This window comes from Amblyomma americanum, chromosome 1 (genome assembly GCF_052857255.1).
Source record: "Amblyomma americanum isolate KBUSLIRL-KWMA chromosome 1, ASM5285725v1, whole genome shotgun sequence".
In the NCBI taxonomy this organism is placed as follows: Eukaryota; Metazoa; Arthropoda; class Arachnida; order Ixodida; family Ixodidae; genus Amblyomma; species Amblyomma americanum.
The window spans coordinates 342,983,711-343,000,803 of NC_135497.1; the positions used below are offsets into that span (position 1 = coordinate 342,983,711).

General features: G+C 47.2%; 1 long non-coding RNA gene across 1 annotated transcript; it reads left to right on the forward strand.

The window, feature by feature from the left end:
- The first annotated feature begins 211 nt into the window (after positions 1 to 211).
- Positions 212 to 7,898, forward strand: LOC144099865 (uncharacterized). Its single transcript, XR_013307466.1, has 3 exons — positions 212 to 694; positions 3,207 to 3,420; positions 7,749 to 7,898. It is a non-coding gene; the product is annotated as an uncharacterized LOC144099865 (long non-coding RNA).
- The last annotated feature ends 9,195 nt before the right edge of the window (positions 7,899 to 17,093 follow it).

Consider the following 17,093-nt stretch of genomic DNA (forward strand, 5'->3'; position numbering starts at 1 on the left):
TTACATGCTGGATGCAAGCTTCATGAAACAGGTCGGCTTTCAAGTTTTGAAACTCTGCACAAATGCCTTCACTGTTTTACACTCTGTTATCTACCGTATGTGCGTCTCTTTCTTAGGAATTTTCTCGTTTGAGCGGCGCTAATTCCTGCTAGAGCTGTACCTTGCGCAAAGCGCCACGAAGAAGAGGAGGCAGAACAGCAAGCAGAATCGCTTGAGCGCACGAGTTGCCCCTTCCTCGGGGATTCAACATTCGGCGATTCGAACGTAGGCGCTACACCGAGCGTTCCTTTTTGCGCGACACGTAGCCATGCACAGTGCCTCTCTGAATTCCGCTCCGCCTGTTCCTTCAGTAGGATCGTCGCCTGACTCACCGCGCCTCCCGACTCCTCCGTTTTGGCATAGCGCAGCCGAGCGGGGACTGCGCTCCTGTCCAGGGGACTGCGGTCGCAACGTGAACTCTGCAAAGCGGTCACCTGGCTGGCCAATGGTCTCCGAGCTTCTTCGGGGCCTGGTCGTCTCGGTCGAACCCTGCCACAGCGAACGCAGAGGACGGGCGGGTGGTGCCGGCCGCTGCTGCCGAGCTCCACGACGATGTCCGCCGAGGCTGCATGTCCGGGAGAGCGCCCAGCTTGGCAGATCTGTCAGCCGTCCACCCATCGACCACCGTGGTGATTTGACAAAGACGGCTTCTGCGGTGAGTTTTAAAGCGAAAGCTGTACTGCTGCCTTCCCTTCCTTCTTCGGCTTGCGTTTCATATGGCCATTAACCGTAGAGCGGGAGAGGAGGGTGAGGGCAAGGCCACCACCACCGCCGTTCGGCATCACGTGACCACCATGACGTCACTACGATCCAGCTGCGCCGTGCTGCCGTCGTCGCCGCGCCATGTTTCCAGTGCAGGAGCCAGCCTTGCAATCGCTACACACTTGTTGGTTAGAAAAGGAGAGGCGCATAACTGGCCCCGTGGGACATTGCACGCCTCAGTCACGGTTTAAGCTACTTGGCGGTAGTGACAGATGTGCGCTGCATGCGCTTGCATTGACTACGTTGAGGTAGAAACGCGGCTCTGAAGCTATAGACTTCGGCGTTCACTGCGTTCATTGGCGTCGGCGTTGACAACGTTCTAGACTCCGATCATTTTGAGAAATGGAAGGGTTCATAAATGGCTGCCTGGATCAGTGGACGCCTCAATCGCGCTTTGAGGTACGCTGCGGAGGTGAGAGAGTGATGCGGGCGGACAACTTTGCGCCAGACACGCGGCTCTGCAGCAATCGGCCACAGCGTTCATTGGATGTGCAACACCTCGCGATCAACCATTAATTTATCTGCCACCGGCCAGAGTGTGCTATGCCTATCTAGTATCCGGAACGCTCTCAACGTTACAGACGCCAAGCTGCGTCTACTTGCCCGTACACCACAGCTTTCGCTATCTAACCAGGCTAAACAGAAGCTAAAGTGCATCTAATTTTTACGGAAAGAAGCCAAGATTAAAATCACTCGATTTCCTCTGATAGCTTCGTTATAACTCTAACTTGGACCTGCAGTCACTTCGGAAGTGGTCTGCACGGCACATGGAATAGTTTTTAGAACTTGTTACCAAAATGTAGTTCCGTGCTAACAGCTCCGATTCTGCAATATCCTCATAACAAAAAACTGATGGGTGATGGTGCAAAGCCATCTGACAAATCTTCTCTAGAATATTTCACATTAGGTTTCACATTTAGCCTTTTCATTTTCCTTTTTAGAATGATGGCCACCGGTGGCGTTTTTAAATTTGGTTTCACCGTCGCATTTCGTTCTGATGCTGCGTGTGCTTCTGGTGGGTCCTGGCTTCTGAAGGATAGCGGTGGCTGCGTGGCATTCTGATGGGTGGCGGCTTCTGGAGAGAGCAAGTGGGTGTGTGGAGCTTCCGGAGGGGGAAGTGGGTGTTTAGGGTTCAGGTGTTTGGTTGGTTAAGTTTTGTTGATGGGGAAGTTTTTCGGTGCGTGGAGGCTTTACATGCATACGCACACACACACGCACACACACGAACACACATAAACACGCGCACAAGCGCACACACACCTACACACTCTCTCTCTCTCACACACACACACACAAACGCACGCACGCACGCACATAAACACAAATACACGCCCGCACGCACACGCACACCTACACGTACACGCCGCGGTGGCGCAGTGGTTACGGCGCTCGGGGCGAAGGCGGTTCGTTCCGGCGACGGGTGCTGGCTGCTGACGCCGAAAGACGCCGGTTCGATTCCGGGCCGCAGCGGGTACGTAATTTCGATGGAGGCGAAATTCTAGAGGCCCGTGTACTGTGCGATGTCAATGCATGTTAAAGAACCGCAGGGGGTCGAAATTTTCGGAGCCTTCCAATACGGCGTCCCTCATAGCCTGAGTCGCTTTGGGACGTAAAAAACACATAAACCAAACCAAACTCTTGCACGCACATACAGACGCACACAAAGGCACACACACTCACACGTATACGCGCACTCACGCACGCACACAAGCACGCACAACTGGCGCCTGAGCAAACGTTGCCCACTAAAGCCTTCTGCGCGAAGACAACTACTCTCGTGGTGTTTCGAGGAAAGTTTGCCGATCTTCGCAGTTTTGCTGGCTTCAGAAATCACTATCACTCTTTTTGCACGACGCATTAGCATTTGCTGTAGCATATCTTGCGGCCACGGCAAGCACCAAGGCCGATCGGGGGCAACTCTTCCGTTTTAAGAAATTTAGTCATTTTAGAGTGCACTCTTGAGTGCCGCTTTCGCGTGGTAATATTTGTATGCCGTGCGTTTTGTAGAGTGACAGCTTTAGGGGTGCCGTTGTGCAGGAAGCCCAGCGATAAATCCGGATTGGGCCAAAAAGAGGCCACATCAATCGTGAAGCTGGTGATTAGAACGTAGCAACATAACCATGGCAACAACGGGGCAAACCCATCTGATAGCGCGGTTAAGGCAATGTACAACTTTTAATTGTTATTCTTGCCTCTAGTACTACAGTTTTAATATTTTGTTCACCGGGACATTCCTTACAGACAAAAATCTGACTGCATAGACACTTTTATTTCGGCGCGTAATTAGTCGCCAATCTGTTTTTGGTACGAGAGTGTCGGGTATGCCCACATTGCTTTGAATTTCTCTTCGGAAATACTTGAGTGGACGTCGTCTATTAACGTGTCTGTCGCGGCCAACTGCCCAGGCTATGCTCCCCGGCATACTTGGACAGCGACGTCTGTGCACGGCCTCCCTCGTGTCCTCCGACGCGGAAGGCGTTATCGGCTGTGCCGTGCACTGCCTCCATCACCGCCACCACTGCAATGGTGCTGACAGTCCTTCAGTGGGGAGAGAGTGCAGGAGAGCGCCAGCGGGACTCGACGCACGGTGGTCTCGGCTGCTTTTTCCCGCCCACCTACGTAAGTGGCATCTCGCAAGCGCCTGCACACATCTGATAGCGATCTTAAATTTACAGCCGCAAAATTACGAGAGAGAACACCTGACAACTCTTCCACTCAGTCTGGTGACGCATCAGCGCGAGTGACTTGCTCACATTATGCTAACAGTTGGAGAAACGCCAAATGCATGAGCTTCATTTTACACAAGATTTGACTAGGCGGCTGCACCGACACGTTCTATCCTGCAGTTTCGAGTATCCTATTCGTATTCTCATCGAATTAATAGCCAGCGGTGAAGTCGCCAAGTTCTTTTTGTCTGGTCTTAAGGAGCTATCGTCCATTTGATACATTAAAACGTAATTTAGTAAAGATGTAAATACCTTTCACATGGTGTATCAAACGTCAATTATTCAGAAATAAGCAGAAGAAAAACAAACCGAGATATCTTTTGTACTTTTGGTTATCGGTAGGATGTGGTTTTCTTGCTTCCTTGTTTCCAGTAGCAGGTGCTACTTGTGCTTCATCCTCCTTGTGGCTTTCTGGAGAGCGATCCTCTTTTTTCTTCGCAGCGGCCCCTTTAGTACCACTGGCTGGCACTTTTTTTGAGAAGCTATATGCGAGCAGGGGCAGAGATATTATAAAACAGGCATTTCCTTTTCACGTGCAGTAACGCGCGCAAAAGCACTAGGCATGTGGAAAACCTTTCTGAGCTCTCCTTGGTTACATGCGGTCCTATTCTGTCAGCTTTACGGGATTGCGATTACGTTAATTCTAGAGTTACGTATATCCCTGTAATGATCTGTTAGAGTGGAGGCATATGGTAGTGTGTTGTTTATCAACGTGAATGGTGTGTAAATGTCCACACCATCGTCTCTTGCGCTACATTTCGAAAATTATATATACCGGTTGGAATTGAAGCAAAAATTTGCCAAGACAGCGTTTGATTTTGATAGATGAGAGCCTCTTCCGTGTTTGCTTCATTGGATTGAAAGGCGAGCAGGTTTAGAAAGTGTTCTCCTGGCAAATAGCATATTTTAGCATTTGTGTGGGGAAGTCTGCAATCAACCGTTGTCCTTAATAACTTGAGAGGTGATAGTCTCCAGACTTTCAGGTGAAAAAAAAGCTTCGTAACCAATGCGATCTGGGATTTAATATCCCTCTTTCTCTTGAAGCCGAATGAGATTGCCGAATGGCGTTTAGCATGTTTGCTCTCGGTGAAACAGACAGAGAGAACGATGAACGGATGGCAGGTTATGTTGGCGACGCCCGGTATGCTACCCTACACGTGGGAAGAGAAACGGTGGGAGAGATAGAAAAGAGAGAGAAGAAAAGAGAGAGAAGAAAGAGAGATCACTAACACATGTCCGTATACCATTACTAATAGGATACACAGGGCACACAATGGAAGTTTACAGCCTTGAATTCAGTCCTGATTCCTTCAAGAACATGCAAAGCGCCTTCACAGCTATCCCCTGTGATGAAGGTTTTATTCCAAGGTCCCAGAATTTTGGCTCCAGTAAGAGGCCGAGGATGTAAGCGACGGAGCGTTCCAGCGAGCAGGACACGCTCACGTTCAAACCGGTTGCACTCGTAACGTTGGTGTGCAATTCTCTTTTCGCACCCGCAGTTTTTATACGGAAGAGAGTCTGCCTTTGCTATTCATGTGGACTAGGCATTTGTAAACGCCACTTCCAGCCACAGGCAAGAAAATAGCATAGCATTAAGCGGCGGAGGGCGGGCGGAAGATTGAGTTGAAGTAAAGGGTCGAGGCGGTGCAAACGGCATGCCGAGTTTGCGGGGTATACGATAAGGCTAAAATCTTCTTTCGGCCAACCACTTGCAGATGTCTCGCTGCGTCGGCTCTTGTGAGTGGTGTCCGGACGATGTTGGTTCTGCCGTGGGTCAATCGATCTGCAGCGTCAGCTTCCTCGTTTCCGACGATGCCACTGTGTCCTGGTAGCCACTGGAGTATGATTACACGACACTTTTGCAGTGCCTGGTGTTGTAGACGTTTTACCTCAGCTATGAGTTTCTCTTGATCGCCATCGCGTAAAGCAGAATTGAGACATTGTAGTGCAGCTTTTGAATAGAAGAGCACAGCTCATTTGCGTGGTGTTTGTGCACAGCAACACGAAGAGCGGGCAACGCTGACCCGGTGGATGTTGTCTGATAATAAGTTAATAGTCGATAATAGTCGCCTGTCACTTATGAATGATCACGGTGCAAGCTGAACTACTAGATGAGACCAAGTCATCTGTATATACATGAGTAGGGCTACTATATTCGGCATAGAGTAGGTAGAGTGTCAACTTTTTCAGGACCGGCGTCGATAAGTTCGATTTCTTTGCTATTCCCTGAATTTTAAGTGGCACACATGCCTCCCGTAGACACAGCAGCCTGGACGAAGGCCGTGCGGCCGGGGTGAACTGTGATGGGGTGGTCGACTGGTGGGCTGCTATTAAATTTATAAACGCTGCATGTTGGCTCTTTACCGCCACTAACACAAGACGATGCTATGGAAACCTTGTTAAGTAACGTATGTGGACCCGCAGGGTGTCAAGTTTTATGTACGCCGAAAGTCGGTTGTCCTTGTCGGTAGGAATGGTTGCAGACATGTGCGAGGAGCTTGACCTAATACAGTTGAAGGGCACTTCAATTCGTCTTTCATCAGTTCGAAAGTATGGATGAACTTTACCGTATAAATCTTTAGAAACGTGCTCTGTACAGATGAAGAATTTACTGAACAGACGAGCCCATGATTTTTCGGCCGAAAATCTGAGCAGGGGACCGACAGAGATTAACTTTTAAAGAAAAAAGTGCAATGCGGGCTTCATGATTGTTTCCGGTCTACCGTAACCCCTAAAAAACGATTAGAAGTACAATATGCAATCATATAGATAGGTTCTCCATGAATGCTATGAGTGTCACATTAGGCAATATAGGGCTGAGTACTCCACCCTGTGGCACTCCCAAGTAGATGCAATGCACAGGTGTGGGGCATCTTCTCACGTGATAAAAATAACCTTTTGGTCAAACAGCTCTGTATCCCCCTATACACCCGGCCATCGAATCGAACAGCTTCTAGCACATCGAGGATGGCATCATGTGTTGCGTTATCGGGTGTTGCTGCTGCCCGCTCAAGTCGTGCTCTCACTTGGAGACGCGTGACAGAGCAGGCTCAGATGCAGTCGTTATCGTTATATATCGAGATATGAACGGTATTAGGTAGGTTCTCCAGGAATGCTATGAGTGTCACATTAGACAATATCGGGCTGAGAACTACGCCCTGTGCCACGCCCAGGTAGGTGCAATGCACAGGTGTGGGGTTATCTTCACACATGATAAAAATAACCTTTTGGTCAAATAGCTCTGTATCCCTTTATACATCCGGCCATTGAATCGAGCAGCTTGTAGCACATCGAGAATGGCATCATGTGTTACGTTATCGTTTGCACGTTTGACATCAAAAAGTGCCACGGACATGCGCTTCTGCATTCCTGTTGCTTAACTGTGGACACAGGGTCATTAAAGAGGAACGACAACACCGAAAACACGCCATGGCATTGGTAAAGTTTCTAGTGCTCAATGTACCACTCAAGGCGCAGAAGAGTCATCCTTAAAGTTATTTTTCCCACAGAACAGGCTTAAACTGTGGGCCTGCTCGATGCGAGCTCGAGCAGGATTTCTCTTGTTTTAGTAGTGGTATCAGCTGACTTGATTTCCACTTGGAAACAGCAACTCAGTCTTCCATGAATGGTTGTAAAAGTTGAGAAGCTCTTTTTGGCACCGTGGCCAACGTGGCAAAGCGCAGAATATGTGATGCCATGTGGACATGGTGAAGACGTAAGCTTACTTTCCGCAAGAGTAGGGTCCAGTTCCTCACTACTAACAATAACATCCATCCCTGATTCCCCTGAGGCACGAAAAACACGTCCGCAACTCTAGGTAGTCACAGTAAACGTCCGAAAGCTACTAAGGCTATGAGGAACACCGTAGTGTAGGGCTGTGGATAATTTCGATCCCCTGGGGTTCTTTAACATGCACTAAAATCAAAGAGTGCATGAGCCTCTAGCGTTTCATCTACATCGAGTGCGACCGCCGGGCCCGGGATTGAGTCGGCATCATTCGCGTCAGCAGCCGAGCACTATAACCGCTGGGCCACCGTAGCGACCCGAGGCCTATTTCAGGGTGTGTACAAGTGTGCTTCAGTCATTATCACTGCACTAATTGTAGAGGCCAAAAACTTGTTAGCACGAAGCTAGAGTCACGGAACAACTGAAAAAAAGATTTTGCTGTGGTTGTTTTCCTTTTTATTTCGTCTCATTAATTTTTTCTGTCTTTTTATGCAGGTCGCTCCTGCTTTCCGGCAAACGCGTACTGCCTTGTGGTGAACTCCTTACTTTGGAGGATTTTTTTGTTCAACAAACTCTTTATTTTGCGTTAAAATCAGCGTATTTTATTTGGAAATTTACTTGATTAAATGTGACGTATATTGCTATCACATGTCTCAAGATTTTTCAATGGTAACATTACGACATTTTGTAAATACTTAGAAAACATGTTTGAACTTCAAAGCGCTCATTCATTTCATTTGGTTTGCTTCTCTCAATCATGCAGCAAGAAGATATGTGACGTATATTGCTATCACATGTCTCAAGATTTTTCAATGGTAACATTACGACATTTTGTAAATACTTAGAAAACATGTTTGAACTTCAAAGCGCTAATTCATTTCATTTGGTTTGCTTCTCTCAATCATGCAGCAAGAAGATATGTGACGTATATTGCTATCACATGTCTCAAGATTTTTCAATGGTAACATTACGACATTTTGTAAATACTTAGAAAACATGTTTGAACTTCAAAGCGCTCATTCATTTCATTTGGTTTGCTTCTCTCAATCATGCAGCAAGAAGATATAAAAACAGTTTAGTGTGCTGATAACTACGGAAAGTTAGCGAAATTCTCTAGGCGAAATTAAATATTTCCAAATTTTCTTGGTGGTATACACCAAATTGCGAGTTATAGAATCTCCACAGAGATCGCGTAAACCTTCTGCAGAAAATTAATTTCAAACAATATTAAATTTTTGTCACTATAGCATTACTATTTGTGGAATGGTTTGGATAACCCAAAATCCTACTGTTATATACAGCCTTCGGAATCAATTGCAAGAATGCAGCTTTAAAACAAAACAAGGCAGGCAGAGAAGTAAAACATGCTGCGGTCAGAAGGCTTCTTTAAACTGTAGAAGTAAATCAGTGCTATTTAACGTGGGCCGCCTGACTGCTGACAGCTCCAATTACAACTTGACGTTTGAAAACGCAGGCTTTCTGCTGCTCTTATTACTGGTCGATTGCGGCCCGGGGCCTCCCGCCAGAAATGACTCTGCGCCGTTTGAACAATGCTGCGTGATGTTATCGCTTAGCATGAGGGCTTTAACGGGTAATAAAAAACTGCTTTGTAAAACGCCGATGTCAACGCCCTTGTCAACGCGTCATTGGCTCTCTGTCGATGACATCACAAACACTGCAGTCACAGATGTCACCCTCGAATGAGGGTATAAATTGTGCAATCCAGAATTCACCGCAGCGAAGTCATTGAATGGCGAGGTATCTGCGCAAAATTCAATATCAGAAGGCTTTTGCGCACTGTTTAGTCGCGTTCATAGACAGGAAACTGAAGACACTGGGCGCCGCCTCTTTCTTCTCCTTTGGATATGACATGCAACAAACGCAAGACCGGTTTTTGAGGTCACAAGATTTCGGGTGGGTCAGCGGAACACCTTAACCTGCAATATGCCACCCGCAGTAGTAGTCACATAAGACGATCGGTGGTATTCGGCATGGGATGAACACTTTCGCACGGTCCTCCTCGCCTGCCCTTCATTTCAATCTATACATGGCTTCATTGAGATGTGTATTTTTTTTAGCTTTCCACCTTGCTTTATTAAGGCCATTTTTTGCGCATCAGAAATCATGCTGTGGCCAAAGGGTCGACTACGAAGTGGCCTCCTTTATAATGAAAGAAATTAACGCTGCTTGATAGGCCTCGAGAATTACGTTCACTTCTTCTACTCGGTGCCCTAAAGCATTGCCAAAGTCAGTCACGAGTCGGAAAATGCGGTCGAAACATGAGACGAGAAGCTTTGCGGTGGTTGATCTGTCAGCACCTTACAAATTTTGGGCGAACGAAAACATGTTTTCAAGAAGTCGTTGCGGTGGTCTCCGTGTACGGAGGATGAATGCAGTTTACTCTCTTCAGATGCATGCTGTATCAGGCGGGTGCCGTTAGCATGGGGCAAATGTCTGGAATACGGAGCTATTGCAGGAGGACCAAGACTGCATCGCCCGAGACTGCATACTGGCAAGGCAGCCAAAGCAAGATGTGATCTTGCGTGCACAAATAATGTTGCCGACGGATCTTCAATCAGAGGCGCTGGAACATGTGTCGCAAAGCCGCGGATGCTAGCGATTGCAGTAGAATATGCAGATGGAGGAAAATTCCAACATATTTGCATGAAAGTATGCAGGCCTGGGACTCGAGCAAATTTCTTGATTTCTGTCTCTGTTACAATGGTATGATGCGTTCACGTGTATTGCCTGGATTTTCTCTTTTTCAAACCTGGAGAGTGCTCTGCGGCTGCGTGTTGGTTGAGCTGTGGCCAGTGAGTATCGAATGCATCACAGAGACGAAAATGACATAACTGTGGCAGTACTCACTTGAACAGGGGCAATTTCGGGTTGACGAGGAATTTTATAAAGCTATGGTGCTCCCAGATGCTACTCTGTCATTTAAGTTGCCGTAAATTTCCACCATGGTGCTCCACCGGCAGAAACACTGCAGGAAACCCGTTGGTTTACAGCACGGAGAACCCAAGTATGATCATTTTCTTCTCACCTATATGATGGAGCCCCTACGATACCCCTAAAACCAAAACCTCACGAAAAATAAATGCTCCCGACCTTACGCATATTTAGAGCTTAAGGGCTGCCATGAGCGGTTCTCTACGCGGATGTTGCTTGTTTGCTTTTATCAGCGACAGCACCCCCAAGATGTTTGGTAGTAATCGCAGCTTTTCTTGTTGCTTAGTTACAGCCTGTAGAATGCTAACTTTAGAGTAATTTAATTGTCAATTGTCACTGTTATGATAAGCCTGATAACAAGGCACCGAACTGGACTCACTGAAAAAACAATTCTATTCCATTGGTAAGTCGTGCGCATATTTGCAGTGCTCTCATCGATACAAGCGCGGAGCGAATGGATTATCTTCTCGGGGAAAGCGATTGAGACCTGAAAGTCATATCGCTGAAGCGGTGCTTAGCTGACCAGAGCAAACTATTTCTTAACGTTGGGGTTTTAAGCGTGGGTACACTCGCTTCGCGTGGATTAAGGTGGCTTTACAGGAAAGCGGCTTCGGCAGTTTCCAGTCGTCTATTTGAAGGAGCATTGCCCCAGAACTTCAGATGAAAATATCCGCCACATGGCCACATCCACGCGTTGTGTTCAGATGATCAGGAGAAAGGGCAGTAGGGGCAATATTGAACTGGGGAAGAATTTTAGTCACCAGTGCGTATTCTGAACGTATTCTATGTATTCCTAATGGCCAGATAAAGCACCGCAGCACGCGCTTCGCATAAAGTTCTAGGAGGTCCGACCCTGTGTCACGATCACTCGGAAAGTCACCGGCTATCGCTCTCACTCCATTTCGTTCTATGTGACTTAGGCACATGAAGAAGGAGGTGTTGCACTTATTTTCAAATGGTTGACAGCCTACTTCTGCAGTTACAGGCGAAACGGCCCCCGCTGAAGAAATGACTGTCTGAAGTCACGACAGAATCTCACTTGCGCAGACGGCGTATATTTGGCCTCCTGTTGGCGTATCCCAGCCTCCTCATACGTTTCTCTGGCACAGGTTTCAAATCCAAATGAAGGCCTACATGCAGAGCCACTGCATGGAACATTTTCATCCCGAAAACCACGTCCCTTGGCCAATATCAACATTTTAATCCAGGACTGCTGAAGCAGCATTTTTTTCCTGTTGTTGTTATCATTCAAGAGTTTTCACATTAATGCAGGGGACCAGGAGCTGATCTTAGAACGTGATTTTTTCGTTGAGGCCGTTTTGTTTATTGTTAGGGGTTAAAGAAAGTCTCCCCGAAAGCAGAAAGTTATGAATTGCATCTAAAGAGTACGGCGCCGGAGCTTCACGCAATTTTTTTTGCGCATAATAACAAGCCTATTCCTTCCGGCACGGGGATTCAATTTGACGGAGAACAGTTTTGACCTGCATCGACACAGCCAATTCTTCTTTGCCGACGTGGCGCCAAGCCACTATCTCAGAAAGAAAAGTTTTCAACAGCTTATCTTTTGTTTCCGTTATTAGTTTTGCTGTTCTGCCCCTGCAGCGCATTTATTTGTCCATACTGCTGCCTCATTTTGCTGCCTCTTCTCCTTTCTATGAGCTTTAGCCAGGCAGAATCTGTAATATAGAAAAAGAATGATGCTGAACAGTTAGAAAAAAAATAGTGGTGCTTTAGAATTGCAAAACACGAAATATTGTGCATAAGGACTGTTTTTTTATTTTTACAGGTGTACAGCACTGCCACCTACCTCATAGAATGACAGTTTTGCACTCACTCAGGGAGCAAGATATGCGCCTTTCCTCAGCATCAATGGCGTAAACCTTTTGATGGTTTTAAGAAAGGGAAAGGTGCATAAACAACTGAACCGGTTGGACGCCATTGCCTACTCGCAGCGCTATTTAGGTGGCCACTGCTGGTGTTCCTTATCGATTTCTGCAGCGCGTGTCACACGCTTCCGTTCTCTGTTAATAGCGCTGCTGGCGTTCTTCCTCGGTTTCACTTGGTCGAGCTTCACACAGATCGGCCCCTGAAACCCAGGGAGTGCGGCCTGAAGTGCTTACGCGTTAAGATCAGCTGAGCCTGGTTTAGCGAAACCGTCCCGACAACGCAGATGGCTCCGGCCCACTCGCTCCGTCCATAGGGACAACTGCAATGCGTATGCCGCGAGAGCGCCGCCGGCTTCTTTTTCCAGCAAACGGCAAGTGGCTTGGTTAGGGACGTGGCCACAGCTGCCAAAGCAGCGGTGGCACAGCGGTCGGCACGGCAGCGGTGAGTGACATGGTATGTCACGTGGCTGCCACATCTCCACAGCTCGTCTACTTCAAGGTCAAATTACGGTGCCGATGACCTTGGCTTGACTACGGTAATGAAGCTTTCGCTTTAATATTGCTTAGCGGAAAGTTGTGTTTTCGGCGGTCCTTTGTGCGTTAAATGCCTTGAATTGGACCTTCAAGACTGCCAGTTAAGCTCTGTCTTTTCCATCTGACTTTACTTGGCAGTGTGCCTTAAATCCAGGCTCGAGTTTGGCACCGTAACAAGATATGCAGTGTATAAGCGAAGAGAAGTAATCGCGAATCTTTGTGGTCAATATCTGAGCACAGCGGTCGCACACTATTAACTTTACCCAGTCGAAACACATCCCTTTTGTCGGCGGCAGTGTCCGTATTCTCGGATTTAGGTTATAGTGCTTGCTTATGAATTAGTCCTTTGTTGTCCCCTTCTCTTGCTTAGCACATGGCAATCTAAATGCCTTCTCCATTTTTATCGCACTGAAGAGAAAATTCTTAGAAAAGTACGACAAAATCCGTACAGGCAGGCCTGTCGAGAGAATGTTAACCGTGAGCCGCCGCGGTGGCTCAGTGGTTACGGCGCTCGGCTGCTGGCCCGAAAGACGCGGGTTCGATCCCGGCCGCGGCGGTCGAATTTCGATGGAGGCGAAATTCTAGAGGCCCGTGTGCTGGGCGATGTCAGTGCACGTTAAAGAACCCCAGGTGGTCGAAATTTCCGGAGCCCTTCACTACGGCGTCTCTCATAGCCTGAGTCGCTTTGGGACGTTAAACCCCCATCAACCAAACCAACCAAACCAATTTTAACCGTGAAAGCATGGTTGTTCTAAGTGCGTCTTGCTAATTGTTTTTATAACAGCATCGACTGAAGGTAAAAACCGTGAAACCTAACGACATTTTCATGTGCCCCTTAGTGCCACTCTTGCACCTGCTTCTGATAAGGCGGCTAGATAGGAACGCCAGCGCTTCTCCTCTTTTCAGGCTTTGAAATGCCAGGGGTTCTGATAGAGCTTCAGTGTGCAGAAGATTTTTAAGGCCCATGGCTTCGGAAATTTGGAACATGGTCGTACTTCTATAAAACGCAATACATATGATTGGTGTGATCTTGGCCTTTCTGTCGTCCTGCCGGAAATATGGTCTGGTGATGAGATTTAAAACAGGTAGGTAAAGGTGTCCGCTCCTGGTTACACTACCAATACCAAGCCAAAGTCGTTACCACTGGCGTAATCTGGCATTCAGGTGCCTTTTTTCCTACTACTTAACACAAAGGCGTCAGCACAGCCAGCAGATATTGTGCGTGACCCCAACGGTAGGATTAAATATTTCCACATCGCTTACAAATGTGAATAGTACGTGTTCCAGACCGTTTAGGAACTCAACCAAGAACCCTGAAAAGCATAACATGTATCCTTGAAGCTTAAAATGAGATCTTTAGAGCAGAATGTCCGCAGAGCTGACACAAATGTCGCATGCCGACTAGTAGCCTCAAAAAGCAACACCGCAAGTACGCACTGACACTCTCTTTGATGAACGATATCGGCTAAGCTTTGTCTTTTTTTGTGTGATCAGGCTGAGCTCCATGCAGTCAGTTCTCGGTCTTGGAGTTTCTTCAGTATCAGAATATACATATTTAATACAATAAAAGCGAATAATTAGTTTCGAATATCCATTATGAAGCCCATGTGTCTTTTTCCGCGACCGTGTATCGTTCGCAGCTCCTCATGTATGCAGACACAACTTCAGCTCCGCACGCCAAGCACGAATTAAAGAGACGGAATGCTACGTCGAAACTTGCACTAAAATGACCGCTATGGCAGCTCCCCGCTTTGGAACGAATACGATCACAACATGGGACGCTCTATCTACGCACCGCGAAGAGATGCAACTCAGATACAGCCGTCCGAACTACTGATTTCGCCTGTTTGCGGTCCAGATCCCAGAATATCTATAATGGCGCTTCAGTTTACTGACAATATTAGAATAGAGGAATTCGAACATTTAGTGCCGAAACTTATTTACTAAATAATTCTATTGCAAATTCGCACGGCCACACAGATATTCACAAAAGTAACCGCCCTTGATTCGCTCATAGTCGCTCGCTGCAATTCTAGTCCTTAGCTTACGCGCGACGCTGCACAAAAGTGAGCGAAAATGAAATGAAAGCAATCACATATTACTCTCCACTCGTTCCCAATCCTCACACACCTTAATGTGTATGGTTCACGGTATCATACTGCACTATCCCGTCAGTATTCGAAATGCACATCGACCCAAAACAAGCTACCTTTGTGCAAAGCCCTCCGAGAACGCTAGTCACTGCTCAGGCATATCGATATTTTTACGTTGCTCAAGTGTATAAAAATTTGAATACACTTTGTGACAGCCGCGTAGAGTTGTGTGTAAAACTGACGTAATTATTAATACCGCATACTCTGCAGCAATACAGATGATAATCTACACTATTGGCAAGAATGTGCAAATTAGAAGAGCAGACGGGGAAAGAGACTGCTGATGCTTGTGTCAGAAACAGTGGCGATCACATTAAGGATATTACCTCCTACTGAGAAGCTCTAAAGACTCGAATTTTATGCAACTTAATTCAGTCACACTTTGGACTGCATATTCATTTCTCAGTTCAAACGCAACTAGTCGTAAGGCGCTCTATGCATTTAATACATAGCAAGATGCAATCATGACTTATCACTGTTGCGCACAATTACGAAATTGATGTGCTCCCATTCATCAAAATCTCTTACCACGAAGTACTTGACCGAAGACCCGCTGTAATTATATGAGTTAAAATTTGTTACTCAGACATAATTTATACAATGCCTTCAGTAGTTTCGTTTATGGGGATCCAACGTCCGAAAGCCACTCGTGCTATGAGGGCTGCCGTGGTGAAGGGCTCTAGAAATTTTGACCACCTAGGGTTCTTTAACCTGCACTAACATCGCACAGCACACGGGCCTCTAGAATTTCGCCTCCATCGAAATTCGACCGCCGCGGGTGGGATCGAACCCACGTCTTATAGGTTAGCAGGCAAGCGCCATAATCAATGAGCCACCGCGGCGGTTGCCTCCGGTAGTGATAATCTGGAACTCCAAAAGAAAACTCCGTATTTTGAAAACTACTATGTTCTCGATGAAAGAATAACATCAAGTAGGTATATAGTCTGAACAACGAATGGTCTTACCCAACTAATGAAGGCATTTAGCTGCGATATGATGAGAGAACGTAGATATCGGATTTAAGATTTAAAAGAACGGAAGTCACCACAAGCATCTCTGTCATGCGGCTGCCATTTCACGGGCCTTCGTTTCCTCTTGTCGCTGAGGATTAACGGCATCTGCAAGCACTCACGTCCCTCGTAATGAAATGCTTGAGGCTACGCCAAGATTAGGGAGATGCTCACGGGGTGTTTAATAATTTTCCAGCGCAAGCTGAAACCAATGTTGGGAATTTTGTCCTCATCGAACCACAGGTAGCCTGACAGCAGCGGCAAGGCATGTTAGTCGCAGTCATGTTCTTTGAAGCAGCACTTATCCACCAACTACGGTGTAACGTAGCTCCTAGAAAGCCCTCCTGGGGTTGATAGGCGAAATTTGCTTGACTAATTGTTGCGCGGTTTGCGGTTTATGGAATTTAACGTCCCAAAGTGACTCAGGGGATGAGGAACAGCGTAGTTTATTCTGCGGATAATTTCGACCCCCTGACGTTCGGTAACATGCACTGACATCACACAGTACATGGGTCTCGAGCATTTGTGCTTCATAGAATGCGACCCTGCAGCCGGCATTAAGCTTGCGTCATTCGGGTCAGCAGCCGAGCGCCATAACTACTAAGCCACCACGCGACGGGAGGCCTATTTTAAGATGTGTATGAATGTGCTTTAGCCATTCATCGCTGTACAACATCTAGAGGCCAGAAACATGTTGCGCAGGAAGCTATAGTCGTGCAACATTTAAGTTTGTCTAAAATTCGGCTTCCAAAAAAAAAGAGATCTTGCAGTCGTTGTTTCCCATATTCTTTTGTCTAATGCAATTCTGTAATTTTTATTATTTAAGTCGCTCCCGCTTCCGGGCTACCCTATACCGCCCGTACGGTGATGGCGGTACTTTTGAGTTTTTTGTAGAGAGAGCTACATTGCGGTCGCATTTTGAGGCTTCAGGGTGGCGGTGCCGCCACACCGTGGCTGCGCCGCCACGCTGTCACGCGGTCGGTCACGTGCTACGGAGCAGATGCCGGCGGCGCGGAGCCGTGGCTGATCACGTGGTTTGTCATGTGACCAGCCACGTGGTGCGGAGCAGCTGCTGCTGCCGGCGACGCGGCGCGCTGGCGAAATCGAGCTTCCACAGCTGTGCGAATGCGCCGTGTCAAGTGGGACGAAGAAGAAGAAGGAATGCCTAAGCGAAACCACACCTGTGCCATATACTAGGGTGAAGAAGGAGAACAAGAAAAAGAAGAAACCACACCAAGCTGCAACATATCGCGCACATAATTTTAAATTGAATCTTGAGCTACGAAAGGTAGTGGATATTTCTTC